Genomic DNA, 18608 nt, shown 5'->3' on the forward strand with positions numbered 1-18608 from the left:
AGTTATTGATAGTGTTGTGTACCTTAAAATAATTTTTTTCTACTGTATTGAAACCTAAGTTATAAGAAAAAAAGTTGTAGTGAAAACTTAAGTTATAAAAAAAGTTTTATATATCGTCTCCTAAAGTCTTTCTTTTTTAAATCGTTTTATCTCAAAATTCAAAAATGTGGAGATAAAACAAGATAATTATAACGTCGCGAATTGTATACAAAAGTTGACAATTTTATTGCTTTAAACTGAGTTTTAATGTAAATAATAAATAAAAATCACTTTCTTTTGAAAGATAGGTAGTTTTTTTTTTGTACAAAAATAATAATAAATAGTAAAAGTCGTTAAGCAGTGCTTAACGACTTTACCATATCTACTACCGTATAATATCTTAGCTCTTTTTTCAATGAGAAATTGTTAGGTTCAATACAGCTAAGTCAAAATTTATATCTACCACTTATAATCCTCCCAGAAACCTAAAATTAATATTTCTTAAACATAGGGTCCCTACAGAAAGGTATTAGCTTCTCAGCCTACTTTTTTTTAAAAAGCTGATTTGTGGACACCCTAATACATGAAAACATACACGCACACACTCACGAATATATGTGTATTAGTTGTTAAAAAATATTCGTATTTTATCTAGGTTGGATAAAGTGTCAAGATCCTCTTGGGTGGTTTCAATGGTATTGAAGATTTTTGTTTAATTAAAAAAATCATTTTTATTTACGAAAAAAAAATTTATTAATAATAAAACAAATAAATATATATACAATTAAAAGTCATATATAAATTTATTTATTTTATTATATATACATTGAATGAAAAAATAAAACATTCTTTTCACTTCTAGAACAGGAACGAAGTTTTCAATAGCAATGAAATCGCTGAAAACGTTAGTAACAGCAAAAAAATTACATTTGGTTGATCCATAATGGGGGAAAAAGTGGCATAAAATCAGCGAAATTGATCAAATTTCAAAATGCTCTAAATCAGTTTGTCTTTATCTGTTTTCAAATAAATTTTAGAACATTCTGCAGTTCACCTAGATACTCCATTTAACCGTCAGATTTTTCCTAAATCAGAATATTAAAAAAGTTATTAACTTTTTTGGATGAACCTATCGATTTTCAATAGTTTTGTGGTATGATTTGAAACGTTTAGGTCTATAAATCAATATTTAGAGTGATTCATAAAAATTCTGACGGTTAAATGGAGTGCATATATGTTGTAAACATATCCTAAAAATTTGAAAGCAAATACACTAAACAAATCCTAATAATTTCCTGTTGCATAAGAGTCTATGGGTTCTTTTGCTTTTAAAATGTCACAGTAACCGCTTTGCTCTGATGAATTTTCTTTGCTTTTTTACATTGTCAGTAGCTTTTTTGGTCATGCATTTTTCACGTAATATATCTAGTTTCTTTGCAATTTGGTGCGAAACTATTCCTGTCAATTCGAAATATTCTAATATGTTAAGGATTCCGTTCCTGCCATTATTAAAATGTATGACAGCTGAATAGGTACCCATTTCTATGGTTTCTCTTCCAACAATTATAGATTTTGGTACACGAGACCATATGATTGCATTCAAAGCCTCGTTTGCATTTTGTGTTTTGTCATGCATACATTTTTCCAATAGCTCATCTTCCATTAAAGCCTTAAAAGTTGGAACGATGAGATTTTTTATCCACATAGGAATTGAATTTAGTGACCTATATGACTTATTTTCTTTTGACCAATACTTGCACCAACTTCCAGCAATTAGTGGGCAAAATTTATGACAATCAAAAGGATCTGGTAGGTCAGTGAAATGAAAAAGAATCGATAATATTGCCTTCTTCATAGCATACAAATTTCCAATATTATTACGAATGGCCAGACTATAATAATTTTGTATAGAGTCAATGCACTTGTTGGTAAGTTTTCCCTTACCAGATAAAGGTGATTTAGTGTTTTTATATGATTTCACAAGATTGCACAAACGAGTCCCAAGGCGCTTCTGTACGTGACCAATATACTCGAACTTGATTGGGGTTACATTATGATCTTTATATGGATTAGATTTTAGAATATTATTAAACGAACTGGTGTCTCCATCTCCCAAGTATTCTTTAATAATCAGGCCATAATTTAGTAATGAATGGGGAAATATATCAACAGCACCAGCTGATTCCATTGCACCTGAGGATTTTGTATGATTAATTTTGCAGATGTAGTTAAGTTTCCAAATTTTTGTAATCAGAGGTACCATGTTTGTTTTCCCACATTTTGCAACCAAAGCAATATCTTGACTTTATTTCAACATCTAGACACTTTTCACCTGAAATGACTGTTACTAATCCGTGTAGTGGAGAATGGCCGCGTTTCTGCCACGTCCCATCAACAGAAATACGAGTGCATGGTATATCACTAATAGTGTCAATATGAACAACCTCTCCAGCAGCAGTTTTCATACTAAACTCAGCTACTTTTTTGTAACAATCTTTAACAACTTTATTAAGTTGGATGAATAGACCTTAAGTTAAACATTTTAAGTTCATTACCGAAGAAAAGGTATCCATAGCACTAAAACCACATCCAATTTCACGAAATGCAACAACAGCTCGTACACTTATGTCAAAGGCTCTGCAACTCTGAATCTTTTTAATTTCCTTTGGTTTTGTTTCAGGAGAAGTATATGAGGCTTTAATACAGTCACAATTGGAACATTTGACACTAATAAAGTGTGAATACCTTCGCCGTTTTAAGTTTTCGTCATATAATATGATGTTAATACCAAAATTCGGACACATTAATTCACAAAATATATTTTGAAGCATTGCAAAATGTACCAACATAAAATAGTCATTATCAAGAGGATTTTTTACTATAGATGGAGACATTTCATTATTCATATTTAATTTCCTTTGACTTGAACAAGTACCAAGAACAGATGAATCCCCAATATTTTTTTTATTTGCAATGGCACTATTCTTTTTTTTTTAACTATGAAATCTTGTTTGTTTGGCATTCTATTATTATTTAAAATCTAAAAAATATTATCTTTGTATAAAGACACACCTGCATATACTAATAAATACATAAAGGATGCACCAAATAAAATTGTAAACATATATATGAAGCTATAAAAGTATGACTACTATATAATGAATTTCAATGTAACTTCCACATGCTGTTTGTAGTTTTAAAATATACTTTTTAGAACTATATTTGAGTAGAGCAAAGTAGATGTTTTACCTGGAAAAAAAAAAGAGGTAAAAGAACTACATGAAGAGATTATATTAGACCATAATCATTTTGAACGGTAACTAAGGGCGTTGTTATGTAAATTTCCAAATATAGATGGTCTAAAAAGTTATCAAAACTGACATAAAAGGTATGGTAGGTGATTTAATTTTTTTAGGAATGAAAGTAGTGGTATACTATGATGCTGTTTTAATAATAAATTTTTTTTTCAAAAAAATCTTTTTTTCATCATTTTTTTAAAAGGGCTACCACCTTGAAGCACGCGAGGAAATAAAGGTCACAGATTTTATCTTTAAAATCGATGCCGTGTATTGTTGCGAATTTATTCATAGAATTTTTACAATAGTATTATACAAACTTAGGTTCCTATTAAAACTGGATTTAAATAATTTTTTTTTTTCTAAAACATCAATTCGTTTATGTATTATTATTATTCTGCAAAAGCTATTTAAGAAGACTAATTTAAATGACTAAACTAAAAGTAACTTGAAAATACATGAAAAGTGTAAACTATAGCACAGACCGGCATAAAAGAGGGATGTGGGGAGTATAACTCCCCCACCCCCCCCTATTCAATGAGTGTTTATAGCATTAGTCGCCGAATCGGGACCTTTCGTATTTTTATTTTTATTCTAGTCAGCAATATACGTAAGGCCCCCCGTTGAACAAATTATCTTGTATCCATTCCATGCTCTTAGTGTCTTCAGCTGAATGTCTTCCCCTAAGTAACCAAAAATTAACTTATTGACAGATTTATTATCTCAGCTTCTCCAAATGTCACCTGAGTGTTTATATTTTCTGGCCGATGTTTTTGATATAAGGTGCGAGTCCATTGAACTTAACCAACATCTTTGTTGGAAAGCAACCTTTTTTCAACTGACTATTTTAGTTTTATATCAAAGGTATTCGGATTAATAGCCGAATCATTTTTTGGAAGTTTTATTATAAAGAAAAAATCTATGTAAGCGGAGATTCTGTTCAGAAACTGAAGTAAATTTGTAATAAGAACCAATATTTTTTTCTTCTTTCTTCGAATACTAGTAAAAGTGCTTTAATTTTTTGATTTGCTTAGTACAGATCAATGTTACGCTCTTGGAGGTCCTAACCCAGTTTTGATTCTTGTAGTTCTTGGAGAGCATCACACATTAATCCAAGATCCATTTAAAAATCTGTAGATGTAATTTTCTTTATTAAACCGTCATAAGTAAATTTTTTATTTTTGTCTCATGAAAGATCAACTATGGCTTCTTCAAAATGATTCACCAGCGATTCATAATTTTCCCATACCTTAAAAATTTAATAGAAATTAGATGATCACCAACAATGAACACCAATCGTGTATTTAAAACTCGACCAATTTTCAACAGCTTAGTATTAAGTAATTCCGCGCATCAATGTAAATCTCTGCTATTTTGGGGGGAAACATAATACACGTCGTAAAGCTTATCAAGAAATAATTTGAGTCTATTAATACTTGAAATCTCTTTAATAGTATTGCCTTTATAGTTCAAGCCTATGATTAGCACATTATCAAACTATATTATATTATTCCTTTATTCACTGCCATATTAACTACGCTAACATTGCTTGGGGTAGTGCGAACAAAAGTATACTAGAACCTCTTCATCGTCAACAGAAACACATTGCACGTCTTATAAACTTTAAAGACCGTTTTACTCATGCCAGGCCTCTCTTACTTGAAATGAATATTTTAAATATATATCAGTTAAACGTTTATAATATTTTATGTTTTATGTATAAATGTAAAACTAACGATTCCCCATCTTCCTTTCATAACCTATACTCAATAAAAGAAAAAAACAAGTACAATCTACGAAATGATAATTCTATTCGACTACAATTTTCGCATACAAATTTTGGTAAATCTTGTGTTTCTTTCCGAGGAGCCTTTCTTTGGAATAAAATAGTTTTGAAACATTTTGACTTTTCTCATGAATGGAGTATACCTCTTATAAAAGGAAACTTAAGAAAATCATTTTGTCTATTGATAATATACTTTTATACTTTTAATAGGAGATTTATTTGAAAATTTCTATTTTTTATTTAAATTATGTTTTTCTTCTAATATTGTTAAACAGAGTTTTTTTTCGGTTCTCGACGACAAGACCTTAAGGTCTTCTACGAGTCTCCGCATTCTTTTTTTTTTTTATTTATAGTAAAAATCCTTACTTGTAATGTACCACGTGGGCTTTGTTGTACACAAAGCCCACGTGGCAAATAATGAAAAAAATTACCGTAAAATCTTGGTTATAATACGCACTCGAGTATAATACGCACCCACATTTTTTCGGAATAAAATGTGAAAAAAAAACTGCGCGTAAAATAACAATCTTGGATCACGATCATGACTGCGCGTAAAATAGCAATCTTGGATCATGATCAATTAAAAGAGTATAAAATAAAAATTGCTAGTTAGAATTTTACAAAAAAGACCTTGTTTTTTTTGTCATAGAATTGGCTTTTAGAAAATTAAAAAACTAAAAAAAATTTTTTATTATCTTAATAAAGTGATCAAAATATATCATGCTTAAATTAATAAAAATATATAGTTTCTCTATGTAACCTTTAACAAATAAAGAAGAAATACATAACCATATCGTTTTTGATATTAAATAAATTAGACATTTATTGTGGTGATCAAACAAAAAAAATCTTCACCACTATCATTGAAGAAAATATCAAGGATCTCATTTATGACAGTATACTTTTTATCTGTTTTTGTCATTTTTTAAAATTGATTTTTGAGGGATCTATAAATGCATTTAACAAACGGTTTGAAGCATTAACTCGTCACAAAAGGGTTAAACATGCGGATGAATTACGGAGTAAAGATGTGAGCAGCTGTGCTATACGTTTGTTCAGTGTTTAAAAACTACTATTTTTTTGATCTCGAGTATAATACGCACCCACATTTTTTCGGAATAAAATGTGAAAAAAAAGTGCGTATTATAATCAAAATTTTACGGTATTGACAAAAAAAAAAATCAATCTCTGGTTTCCTGCCACAAATCGTTAGAGTCGATAACAAAAGTTTATATGAACCAAAAACTATAGCTCAAGATAAAGTTTTTGATAGCTCAATTTTAATTGACCTATCAAAAGCTTTTGATACGGTTGATCACCATATTTTGATTTATATACTCAAATACTACGGAATAATAAAAAAAATTCTTAATGGTTAAAAAGTCATCTATCTAACTGAAAACAATTTGCACCATTTAACAATGGTTATCAAACCACTTTTCTTAATATAACCTGTGAAGTCCCACACGGTTCAATTCTTGGACCTCTCCTTTTTTTAATTTATATAAGTGACTTAAATAAAGCTTCAAAACTAACGAGCATTATGTATGCAGATGGTACAAACTTGTTCCTTTCAAACTATGATATCGCTGAACTTTTTAAAACACTGAACGAAGAATTCATACATGTATCTAATTGTTTCAAGTTTAATAAATTAACCTTGAATACTAATAAAACAAAATGGATTTTCTTTCATTCAATTACAAAAAAGCGATTTCTCCCATCAAAATTACCTCAAATCTTTATCGATCAAAATGAAATAAAAAGAGATTTTTTTACAAAATTTTTAGGTGTTTATCTTGATGAAAACATTACTTGGAATCACCATATTGATTATATAAGTACAAAAATTTCCAAAAACATGGGGATCATATATAAATCACGAATATATCTCAATAACGAAGTCTTAATCCAAATTTATTACTCATTGATACATAGTTATTTAAACTATGTTTATTTTGCTTGGGGAAGTACAGAAAAAAGTAAGTTGTAACAGAAACAAGTTGCAACGTCTTTATCTCCGTCAGAAACGCGCAATCTTGATAATCGATTTTGCAAATCGATTCTCTCATTTAAAGCATTATTTTATTGAAATGAGAGTTCTGAATATGTACGATTTAAATGTATTTAATATTTTATGTTTTGTATATGTGTGGATAAATAACTTATCTCTAGCTGTCTTCAAAGATCTTTTCTCTTTTAAACCAATCAGTAATTATATTTTGAGAAATAATAACTTTTTAAATGAACCTTTTTATCAAACAACTTTTAATCAATTTTGTATTACCTATCGAGCGCCATACCTTTGGAATAAAATTGTTTTGCCGAATTTTAGTTTTGATGTACCTATTACTTTTTGCCATTTTAAAAAAAAAATCTGAAAAGCCTCATTCTTTCATTAGTTAATATATTGAGTTATTATTAGTAGTAAAAGTTGAAAATGTATTTTGGTCTACTTTTATTGTTTATATACATGTTTACGTTATAGAAGTTTATTCCTACTCATTTTATTTATTGTTCTTGTAATTTTTACTTTTTAATTTATATGTTGATTTACTCTAGTACGAGGGTCACTATTTATATTTCGGGACCAAAAACAATTAGTTAAACTGCGAATGTATTTTTATTGCTTTTCGAAGTACTCGCCACGATGATTGATACATTTTTTCATGCGCTTAAACCAATTTTCAAAGCATTTGTTCCATTCCGAATAAGGTATCTCCAAAAAATGATTTTTGAACGCTTTAATAGCTTCTTCGGGCAATGAAAATTGTTGACCACGCAGTTTATTCTTCACGGATGAGAAAAAAAAGAAATCATTGAGTACCAAATCAGGGCTATACAGCGGATGACCCATCAGTTCGATGTTTTGAGTGCTCAAATAGTCTCTTGTTTGAGCCGATGTGAGAGATTGCATTGTCATAATGAAGAACAATCCGACGTCTCTTGTTTGTTTTCCTTATTTTACCGAAGATTTCTGGCAAACAGATGGTTGTGTACCACTCAGAATATACTGTTCTACGATCCTCTAGAGGCACTGTTGCAATATGACCAGTTTTTCCGAAGAAACAGGCCGCCATTTTCTTTAAAGTACCCAGTAGGCACGCAACGTTTTATTCACGTTTTAATCACGTGTATTTTAGGTGACTTCGTCCAGGTTACTATTTTACGTGAAAGTTACGTGAAAGTTACGTGCCAAAATATCGTGTCAAACGCAACTTTTTTTATTCTTAATAAAAACCTGTGATAAGAAAAATGAAATAATATTTTTTATTATATTATTTTGTTTTTTTATAGTATAGTTTTGTATTCATTATATTACCTATAATTATTTTACTGTTATGATGATATAATTAATTTTTATTGTAGTTTAATCATAACTAAAAAAAAAATTGGTCTATATAATATCTTATAACGCAATGCATTTAAAACAGAACTAAATAGTCCAATATATTTTAAGTTGTAATATCTAATATCCAAATTGCATCAAACTAAGTTAAATAAATTAGTACCAAGTGACCCTACTTGCAACACAAATAAGATTAAACTCAAATACAAGGTTTGTCCATTTTGCTTACTTAATTTAGTACAAAGTAAGTTATGTTATAACGAATTTAATATCAAGTTAAGTAAGCTACAAGGACAAATTATAAGTTCTAGCAGAACTTATTCTTGATTCTTGAGCAATAATAATGTCTGTAGAACTTCTGCATACATTATTGCTCAAGAATCGATTAGATAAAAACCAAAAATAGATTTTCTTCTATTATTTGGTTTTTATCAACAAGGTTAAAGAATTTATCCAAGATAATATCAATAAACAAATGTGTTATGTTATTTATTATTGATATATGTATATATTATTATTATATACTTTATCTTTTTGTAATATATGACATCTTGATCTTGTGCTTTACTTGTTAAAAAAGGTTAATACTTATTTATTTCATTTTTTTATATTATTTAAATATTATATGATTAATATATATATTTGAATTGTATTTATGAAATTATTATTGTATATATTATATGACTTTTATTACTATTGTTATTATGTACAATATAAAACAGGTTATTAACGCGGATTTGTTAAATGTTTTCCCCGCGAAAAGATGATTATGATGCTATTGTATTTGAAACTGCATTATACTTATATTTCAATGTTGACAACCTTCCAATATGTAAAGCAAGTTTCTCTCAAATATAGCATTGCTTTTTTAAAAATTGTTTCATGATTTAGATCAAAGAAATAGCAACACCAGAAAATTATGTTGCCAAAACAGTTGGCGACTTACCGTGTGAGACTTGTGTTAAAAGTATGTGATTTAAGATAATTATTTGATAATCATATTATTATTTAGGTTTTTATTTGTTTCTTTTTAGCTAAATTTGGTGTTGCTAGCTATTATTGGAGAAAATATCAACTTATTCATTAGATAAAGTTTGATGCATGCTCTTACCCAGTTTCCTTCTTCATGTTTCAATCATGTATATTTTAGGTGACCTCGTCCAGGTTACAATTTTACTTGATTGAAGCATGAAAGTTACGTTGCCAAAATATTATGTATTTTGGAACTTTTTTTATTCTCAATAAAAACCTATGATTAGAAACTTGGAAAGATATTCTTTATTTTATTTACTATTTTTTTATAATTTAGTTTCAGGGATTATTTTTTTTGGGATATTCCCGGAATACCGGATATTTTTCTGAAATTTATCTTTTTCCAAATATCCGAAAAGTTTTCCATACATGCAAGTTAAAGTATATATTATTGTCATCTATTTGTTTTTATGTTGTTTTAGTCATTATTCATACAAAAATTAAGAAAAGTTTTTAAAAAATTGAGAAACAACTTGGCATCAAGGTATAAGATATATATCTTATAACATCGCAATGCATTTTTGACAAAAACAAAATGTCATATATATAATATTTTATCTAAGTTTTATCTATTTATATCTAAGTTTTATCAATTTAGGTTTAATAAATATATTACAAAGCTTAGTTCAAAATCGTATAATTCTCATATTGCAACATGCAAAAGATCAAACCCTAATACAAGGTATACTTTTTTTTCTACCCTATTATATAATATTTTAGACTGTCAAATTTGTTGATCTAATTAATTAATAATAAATAAGTTATTATAACTTATTTAATATTAAATATATTAAGCTACATGACAAATGATAAGTTCTGTATAAAATATTATTGACAAGGAAGATCCAATGGTATTGTTATGTTATTGCCTAGGAATGTCATTCTGTAGTAAGACACAATAACCTTTTAACTTTTAAAGTTTGAGAAAATTCACTTTTCCCTCTCTTCATCTTCTTTTGTGATCGCACCCTGTAGCAAGAATTTAATTTACTTCATATCTTGTTGGAGAATGCAACTTGATTCTGAGTTGAATTTTTAGCACTCGGTATTTATTGGTGACCTAATTTGACAATACTTTATTATACATACTTTTCGTTTTATACTTAATATATTTTATATAATTAGGGGTAGATGAGGCTCCTTAGCCGTGGTGAATGTTTCCACAGCAAAAGGAGCCTCAAGGTGATGATCTCACCATGGGTAGAAAAATCATGATATAAAATCCCCACTATAATGTTGTGTGGTTATGTGGTAACTATTACATTTTTAAAAATTGTTATAATTTTTCTGTGTGCATTCCAAAATAATATTTAATGTTCAAAACTTTGTAGATTACTCATTTAAGGCAACTTCGTGGACTGTCACCTTTGCATCTAGTGAGCATCTAAGAAGATGTAAAACAAAGAAAACAAATTATTTAATCAGATGTTATCACATAAGGTGAGTACAGGTCTTTTTCTAATCACGCGCATATTTATCTATAGACAGATTTAGATATGATATATATAGATAAACAATATTTATTTAGACTTGTATTTTTTATTTTGTACTTCTTTTTTTTATTTATCTTTCGACTTTTTTGTTATGTCTTTTTTTATTAAATCCTTATTTATTTTTTAGCAATAAGAGTATAAAATGAAAAGGCAAATGACTTTTCTTATTTTTCTACATTGTATGTAGTATTGTTTTCTTAAAATTATTTCATTTTGTTGCCAAAATGGTTGGTAACTTACCAAGTAAGATTTGTTTTAAAAGTTTGTGATTTAAGATAATTATTAAATAATCATATTATTATTTAAGATTTTATTCGTTTCTTTTCAGCTAAATCTAATTCATTAGATAAAGTTTGATGCGTACTCTTATAGGAGAAAATATCGACTGATTCGTTAGATTATGTTTGAAGTGCGATCGAAAGCGTGCTCTTCGTAAGTTGCAGATCTATGACTTTGTACTTATTACTTATTGGATATAAGGAGGATATTTTAACAAAAGTGCAGCTTTTATTACAAATTCAAAATGTTTATGTCAAGAACTAATGTACTGACTAATAAAACCATGTAATTTAATACGTATTACATATTTCCTCGACGATGAGTTTTTTATCTTTACACGAATCCAAACACTTCGTTTTTATAAAGCATAATTATGACTTAAATATTACGTGCCAAAATTAACGTAAAAAGCACGTCTTTTAGACAGTTCATGGGGACCAAAAAGTTACCTAAATATCACGTGCCAAAAGTAGCGTGAAAAACACGTCCATAAATCACGTGAATTGGTCATTTCATGGGGACCAAAAAGTCACCTAAATGTCACGTGCCAAAATAACGTGAAGTTCACGTTTTTGTCACGTCGCTGTGCCTATTGGGTACTTCGTGCATGAACAACTTTTGTTGGATTCGGTTCATCTTGGAACATCCATACAGTCGACTGCTGCTTACTTTCGGGCTCATACGAATATATACATGATTCGTCATCTGTCACAATTTTATAAACGTCTTTCGAAGCACCGCGATTGTATTGCTTAAGCGTTTCTTTGCACCAATCGACACGAGCCTTTTTTTGAGCGACTTTCAAATTACGTGGGATCCAACGCGAACATAACTTTCGCACAGCTAAGTGTTCATGTAAAATCACATATATGCTGGTGGAACTAATCCTTTGGGATGCCTCAATCTCACAATAGGTTACATGACGATCTTGCATAATCGTTTCGTGCACAGCATCGATGTTTTCTGGCACCACAGTCGATTTTGGACAACCTTCACGAAACTTGTGGGACAGCGAACTACGACCACGACTAAATTCACTATACCAGCAATACACAGTGGTTTTTGATGTTGCTTCATTGCCAAAAGTCAAATTAAGTTGATTGACGCACTCTTGTTGTGATAATCCAGGTCAAAAGTCGTAAAAAATTATCACACAAAAATGTTTACAATTCAGTTCCATTTTTTGCCGAGACGAAACTTTCAACTAAGTTTAAAATAAACAAATAGCGTTCATATGAAAAAATGTTCTGAGTACGTATATAGTCGAAAATGTCAAACTTAACGATGGAACCGTCAGATGGACTCACATGACATCAGTGTTGCCAATTCCCGATATATAAATAGTGACCCTCGTATAAAATTCTTATGAGAAGATCCTCTTAATCTTTCTTCAAACACAGGTTGTTTATCTTGCAATTTTGCAAAAGTCTATTTTTTTATCTTATCTTTAAAAAGTTTTTTTTTAAAAGGTTTTTTTTTTTTATCTTTTCTTTGTTAAATGCTTATTTAAGGTTCTGACGTCAAGATCTTTGCGATCTTTTTTCAGATACCATGTTTATATTTGTTGTATTTTCTACCATTGTAAGTTTATATTACTATTTTTATTTTTAGTTATTTAATGCTGTACAATGATTAACAAATTTAAACCAAAAAAAAAACGAAAAAAAACAGTTACTTATCTTGCACATTAAAAATTCACAATCTGCCCATTTAACTTTTTTAGGAAGCGGCCAAGTATCGCTTAACATTGTTAAATACGTTGATGCATCGTGTTTAAAGCATCGTGTTCGATACATTGAAACACTCATCGTTAAACAATGTATTGAATAACCATCCTTATTAAACAATGCATCGAAAGACTGGGTCGTTAAACAATGCATCGAAAAACTGGGTTGTTAAATAATGCAGCGAAATAATAAAAATAAAATTTATAAAACAGCTATAATCAAAACTAAAACTATATTTGGTTATTGTTATTTGCTAAGTTATGTGCTATAATATTGGAAAAGAAAAGTTACAGAACAAAAAGTTGCATATTGTTCACGTTTTAACATGCATTTTCTTTATCTGTGTTAAATTTTCTATTCCATAAACAAGTTTTTCAACTTTAAATGATGAAAGATTTGTTCTTCTGTCACAACAGATATTTCCAGCTGTGCAAAGCACTCCTTCAGACCTAGATGAAGCCTATAACACTCGTTCAGAGCTACTGGAATCGCCTATATTCTCCTGGCGAGAATTTAGGTAATTCCAGTGAGTAAGTTTGGGATACTTAAATGATTGGTTCTTCAAGTAAAAAAGTATATATCCATGAGAATATATACTTCGTTACATGTCATCAAATAGGGGTTGTGATGAGTTGGATGAGAGGGTGTTCCAAAGTTTGGCCTTCCACATATTGGTCATGTTGTACCTTTGCCCAATGCAATGCAATGTTGATCCTTTGTAACGTGGATCTAACATGTTTGCATATTTCTAAAACATTCGGGAAACCTGTCATTCATTTTCAATAAGTAATGATCACCAACCTCTTTCATTATGGTGTTGGGTGGATCATATGATATACAAATTATCTTCTAGATCAAAGAGATTTGGAATGGCATGGACGTATTGAGACCTCGTTCTCTGAACTTTCTACGTTGTGAAACAACTTTTTCTGCCACAATTTTGATGACAAGCAGTAGCTTATTGATTGCAATTGATAGAGCTCACTGTTTCATCTGGTTGAGCAACTTTTGTTTAGTTTTTTAATAGCAATATCTGGAATTTTTAATGCATTGACAATTAGTAAATCCTTTGACTTGAGAATAATTGAAAAAGCCAATTACTCCTTATCAATAAGTGCTGTGTTAATATGTCTTATTAAGGCATTTAAGTTATGAATTTATAATTAACAATTATTAAACGATCTATATCATTTAACGACTTACGAATAATAATATATTAGACAATCTATTTGATTTTACGATTATCAATACGTTCAGACAATTTATTTACTTTTTCTTAGGTGAAAAGTAAAGGCATTGTAAGGAACGTAATTTTATACCATTTATATATTATTTTTTATATACCATATCTTTAATACTTAATGTACATTTTTGTTTGATTAACGGAGTTCGATGCATTGAACACGTTTAACTGATTCATCGTTTTACAATACATCGCCGCTCTATATTTTTCAAAATTTAGATAATTCTTTAAAACTTAGATTACAATTATACGAGGTGTTGTGGTTTAGAAAATGCCAACAGTTTCTGGTGAGGGTTTAGTATAGCGCATATGATATTCTATTACAGTTCACTTGGTCTTTGGTTGAATGCTTCTTAGTTTTAAAAAAAACATCTTATATTTAAATAGTAGATAGATATCTTTAGTTAGAAGAGTTAGGATATGACAACAATTTGATACGTATTAACAAAAAAGAATGCCTAGTGTCTAATATCAGCAAACTTTTGTATATATATCAAAAAAGTAAAAACCAACCAAAAATGACATTTTGCCGAAACTGGAACCGAATGGGAAATATATTTTAATTATTCATAACGGGAACCGAAAATAAACTCAAACCGGAGCAGCAACCGAAACCCGAACCAAAAGCCAGTAAAAAAATATAAGGCTTTTTAAAATTAGTTATAATCTAAACAATCATTAGCAATTTTCTCTTTGGAAAAATATAATTGATTTTAATACTGCACTTCCCCTAAGGGAATTATTGTGCTGAAATTTTTATCCAATTGAAGTAGTTGTGCAATTGGACAATGTTCTCGAACAGGAAAATTCTTGCATGAATACAACTAAAAACTGTTGCACTAAACTTAAAAAGAATTAATTGAAGGAATTTTTTGTAATAATTACAATATTTAATATATATCTATTAAGTTATACACATAACATTAGCATTATCTTTCAAATAGTATCGATGAAAAATATGAGATAAAATAAGATAAGAAGATATGAATATTAATTTAAACAAGAAAATTCTTTAGTTTTTAAAACCAATCTTATTTTCATTAATCTCAGTTATCATTTAATTTAAAAAATATGTTTTAAAATTCTTTTTTTTTTAATGATATAATGCGAAATAAAGCTATATAATATTTTTGGTATCAGTTTAAACCGGAATTCAGGCCGGTAAAACACTACCGGCAAGATTTATCCCCGTAACCGGAACCGAATTTCGGTCAAAAAAAGCATGCGAACTTTGGAATATATCAAGATAAACAAATACCCCAATTTTTTTTTTGTATTGCCATGAGTAAATTAATTTCTCATCTTGAATCTAATAACTTACTTTCTGATCATCAATATGAACTTCGATCTTCTCTTTCTACAGCTGATTTGCTAACAGTAATAGCCGATAGGTTTTAGTAAAAGTGGAGAGGTTAAGGGTATCACTATTGACATTTTTAAAGCTTTTGATAAAGTATGGCATGCTCGTCTTTTCCATAAGCTTTCTTCTTACAGTGTATCTGGTAACATCTTTTAGATTATTGAATCCTTCCTTTCCAATCGAAGTATAAAAGTTGTCCTCGATGGACTGCACACTTCTTCATATCCTGTAACTTAAGGGGTTCCTCAATGTTCAATTCTTGGCCCTTTACTCTTTTTAATTTAAATTAACGGTCTTCCAGATATTCTCATATTTAAGGTGGGATTGTTCGCTGATGATACTACCATTTATTCTTGTCATAATAATTAACCAACACTCTCTGAGTGTATGGAGGGGGCATTTGAGCTTGAAAAGGATCTCACTACTGCTACAACATGGGGTTCACAGTGGCTGGTGAACTTCAATTCAGATAAAACTCAATTTTTTTCAACCAATTGTTACGGCAATAATTTAGATCTTCCTATATTTATGAATGGTAATGTACTCGATGAATCATCCACTCTTCATCTTCTAGGATTAACTCTTCCGATCTTTCTTGGAAACCGTATATCAAATCCATTGCAAAATTAGCATCTGCTAAATTTGCATCTCTTTATCAAGCTCATCACTTTCTTACTTCGGATTCTATTCTCTATCTCTATAAGTCTCAAATCCGGCCTTGTATGGAATACTGTTGCCATATCTGAGGCGGATCTTCTAATGATGCTCTTTCTCTTTTAGACAAAGTGCAAAAACGCATTGTACACATAGTTGAACCTGCTCTTGCAGCCAACCTCCAACCATTATCACATTGTCGTAATGTTGCTTCTCTTTCCCTTTTTTACAAATACTATAATGGGCACTGCTCTAAAGAGCTAGCGTCTCTTGTGCCATCTGCTAAAATTCATTCTCGTGTTAATCGTCATTCAATTAAGTCTCATCCTTTTTTTGTGACCGTTCATAAATGCTGTTCCAAAAACTCTTAACCCTTTAGTTTTTTTCCTTGAATATCATCTTCTTTGCAAAAAATAATTTTTGGAGCACTTGGGAACAGTCAAAGTAAAAGGATGAGAATAAATTAAATGATGAGTAACACAAGAATGAATTTTTGTTGTCGCCACAAGAGATGTTAGCTCTTTAGAGAGGTGTCATTATTGCATTTATAGAAAAGAGAAAGGGAAGCAACAGCCTAATATGTGTGTAGCTATTAATTTTTGAAGTACATTTTAAATCTTAATAACAATATTTATTGCTTTTAAAGTTTTATATTTCTAATTAAAATATATGAATATTGATGAATATTGTTATTTTAGTTAGTGTAAATATGGAATTAGTTAAAAAAGTGAAGTATCAAAGAAGATCAAGAAGAGAATAACTGGTTGAGTGATGATAACTTTAAAGATTAGATTTAAATAAATTTTAAAGAAAGATCTTAAAAATGATACTTAAGCAAGATGTATGGTTTGCCAAATGTTAATAGAACTCTCCTCAAGTGGGCGCTCTGCCTTGACAGATCACGTGCAAGGAGCAAAGCACAATATAGAATTCAGAAAAGTAAAAGAATACTTTTAAAAACTAAAAGAGAAAATTTCTTTACTATTTGTCTTTTTTGACTCTAATGACTCAACAACAGAAAAACAAGACATTAGACTTGTGTGTCGAAAAACTAGATGTTATTAAAACTTAAATTATTTGGCAGCTTAATGTGGATAGTGGTTTTTCATTATGTTTAGATGATGACCAAAGCCATGTTTATACAGCTATGTTTCCGGACAGTATCATAGCTTCACAATTCCAGATGGGTCGAAGCAAAACTTTATACAAGTTAAATCATAGTTAAGCTTCTTATTTTAAATCAATTTTTATAGAAATTTTGAACTGTCAGACATCTATGTCTATTCTTTTGATGAGAGTTTAAACGAGGTCATTCAAACTTCTGATATGGATATTTATATTAGATTCTGGGATGTTAATAGAAATTATGTAAATGTCTGTTATTTTGAATCAAGTTTCTTAGGCCATGCAACACACCAAGGCTTGTTGGCTAATGGTTATATTGGCTTATTGTGAAAAAGTTTGAAAATTTCATTATCTCTATGGAATGCTTTACCATCATCCAAACAACCAAAATGTAAAAGCTATAAGATATTAAAAAAGGCACTTTAAGATCACTTAATGATTCCCAAGTTACATTTCTTTGCCTATATTGCAAATATAGTTGAACCTTTTCTGAACAAATACAGACTGACCAAAGGTTCCATTTTTATACGATATGCTTGAAGTAAGAGTTGTTATTCCTTTGCCTTAAGGTCGAAAATTGAGGCCTTAAGTTTGGTCTTGGTCTTGATACTGTTGGTCTTGGCCTTAAAAAAAAATACAAATTTTCTTATTGATTATGTTGAATTCTGCGCATAACCTTGGTCGATTTATATTAAATATGGTTTTATTGTCATAGCACTTGTCACAGTTTTGTTAATAATTGGCCTTGATGTAAGGCAAAAATTGAAGTTTTTAGTCTTGAAAATGTTTGCGTAGGCTTTGGCCTTGAAACTCTTAATCTTGGCATTGACCTTAAAACTCTTGGCCTTGTCCTTGGCCTTGTAACTTTTGGCCTTGGTCTTGGCCTTGTAATGTGTGGCCTTGGTCTTGCTACTTTTGACCTTGTTAACAGCTCTGCTTGAAGTTATTGCAAAATCAGATGTCCTTGAAAAATGCAGAAGAAAATGTTGAAAGATCTGGATCTTACTTTGACTAATAATCTGTTACCTGGTGAAAAGCTTTATGCAGGATTTTGGAAAAATCATCTGAAAAAAAATAATTTGATAACATTGTCTCTAAGCAAAGAGTTCTTTAAGGTGGTCAAGAAATTTGTTGTTTCAATGGTTAAAAGCTTTTGTGACAAATCTCCATTTTTCAGTGATAAAACCATCCAGTATCTTTGACCCTAATGTCTTAATGGATTAATTTTAACACTTTAAATTAATTTATAAAATTAATTTTAACATTAAATTAATTTTAACACTTA

The 18608-nt window shown here is 29.6% G+C and overlaps 1 long non-coding RNA gene across 1 annotated transcript; it reads left to right on the plus strand.

Annotated features, from left to right (window-relative positions):
• Positions 1-633: 633 nt before the first annotated feature.
• On the plus strand, positions 634-3215 carry LOC136075237 (uncharacterized). The gene is made up of 2 exons (XR_010635760.1): positions 634-674; positions 842-3215. It is a non-coding gene; the product is annotated as an uncharacterized LOC136075237 (long non-coding RNA).
• The last annotated feature ends 15393 nt before the right edge of the window (positions 3216-18608 follow it).

The sequence above is a fragment of the Hydra vulgaris genome, chromosome 01, assembly GCF_038396675.1.
Source record: "Hydra vulgaris chromosome 01, alternate assembly HydraT2T_AEP".
Taxonomy (NCBI): Eukaryota; Metazoa; Cnidaria; class Hydrozoa; order Anthoathecata; family Hydridae; genus Hydra; species Hydra vulgaris.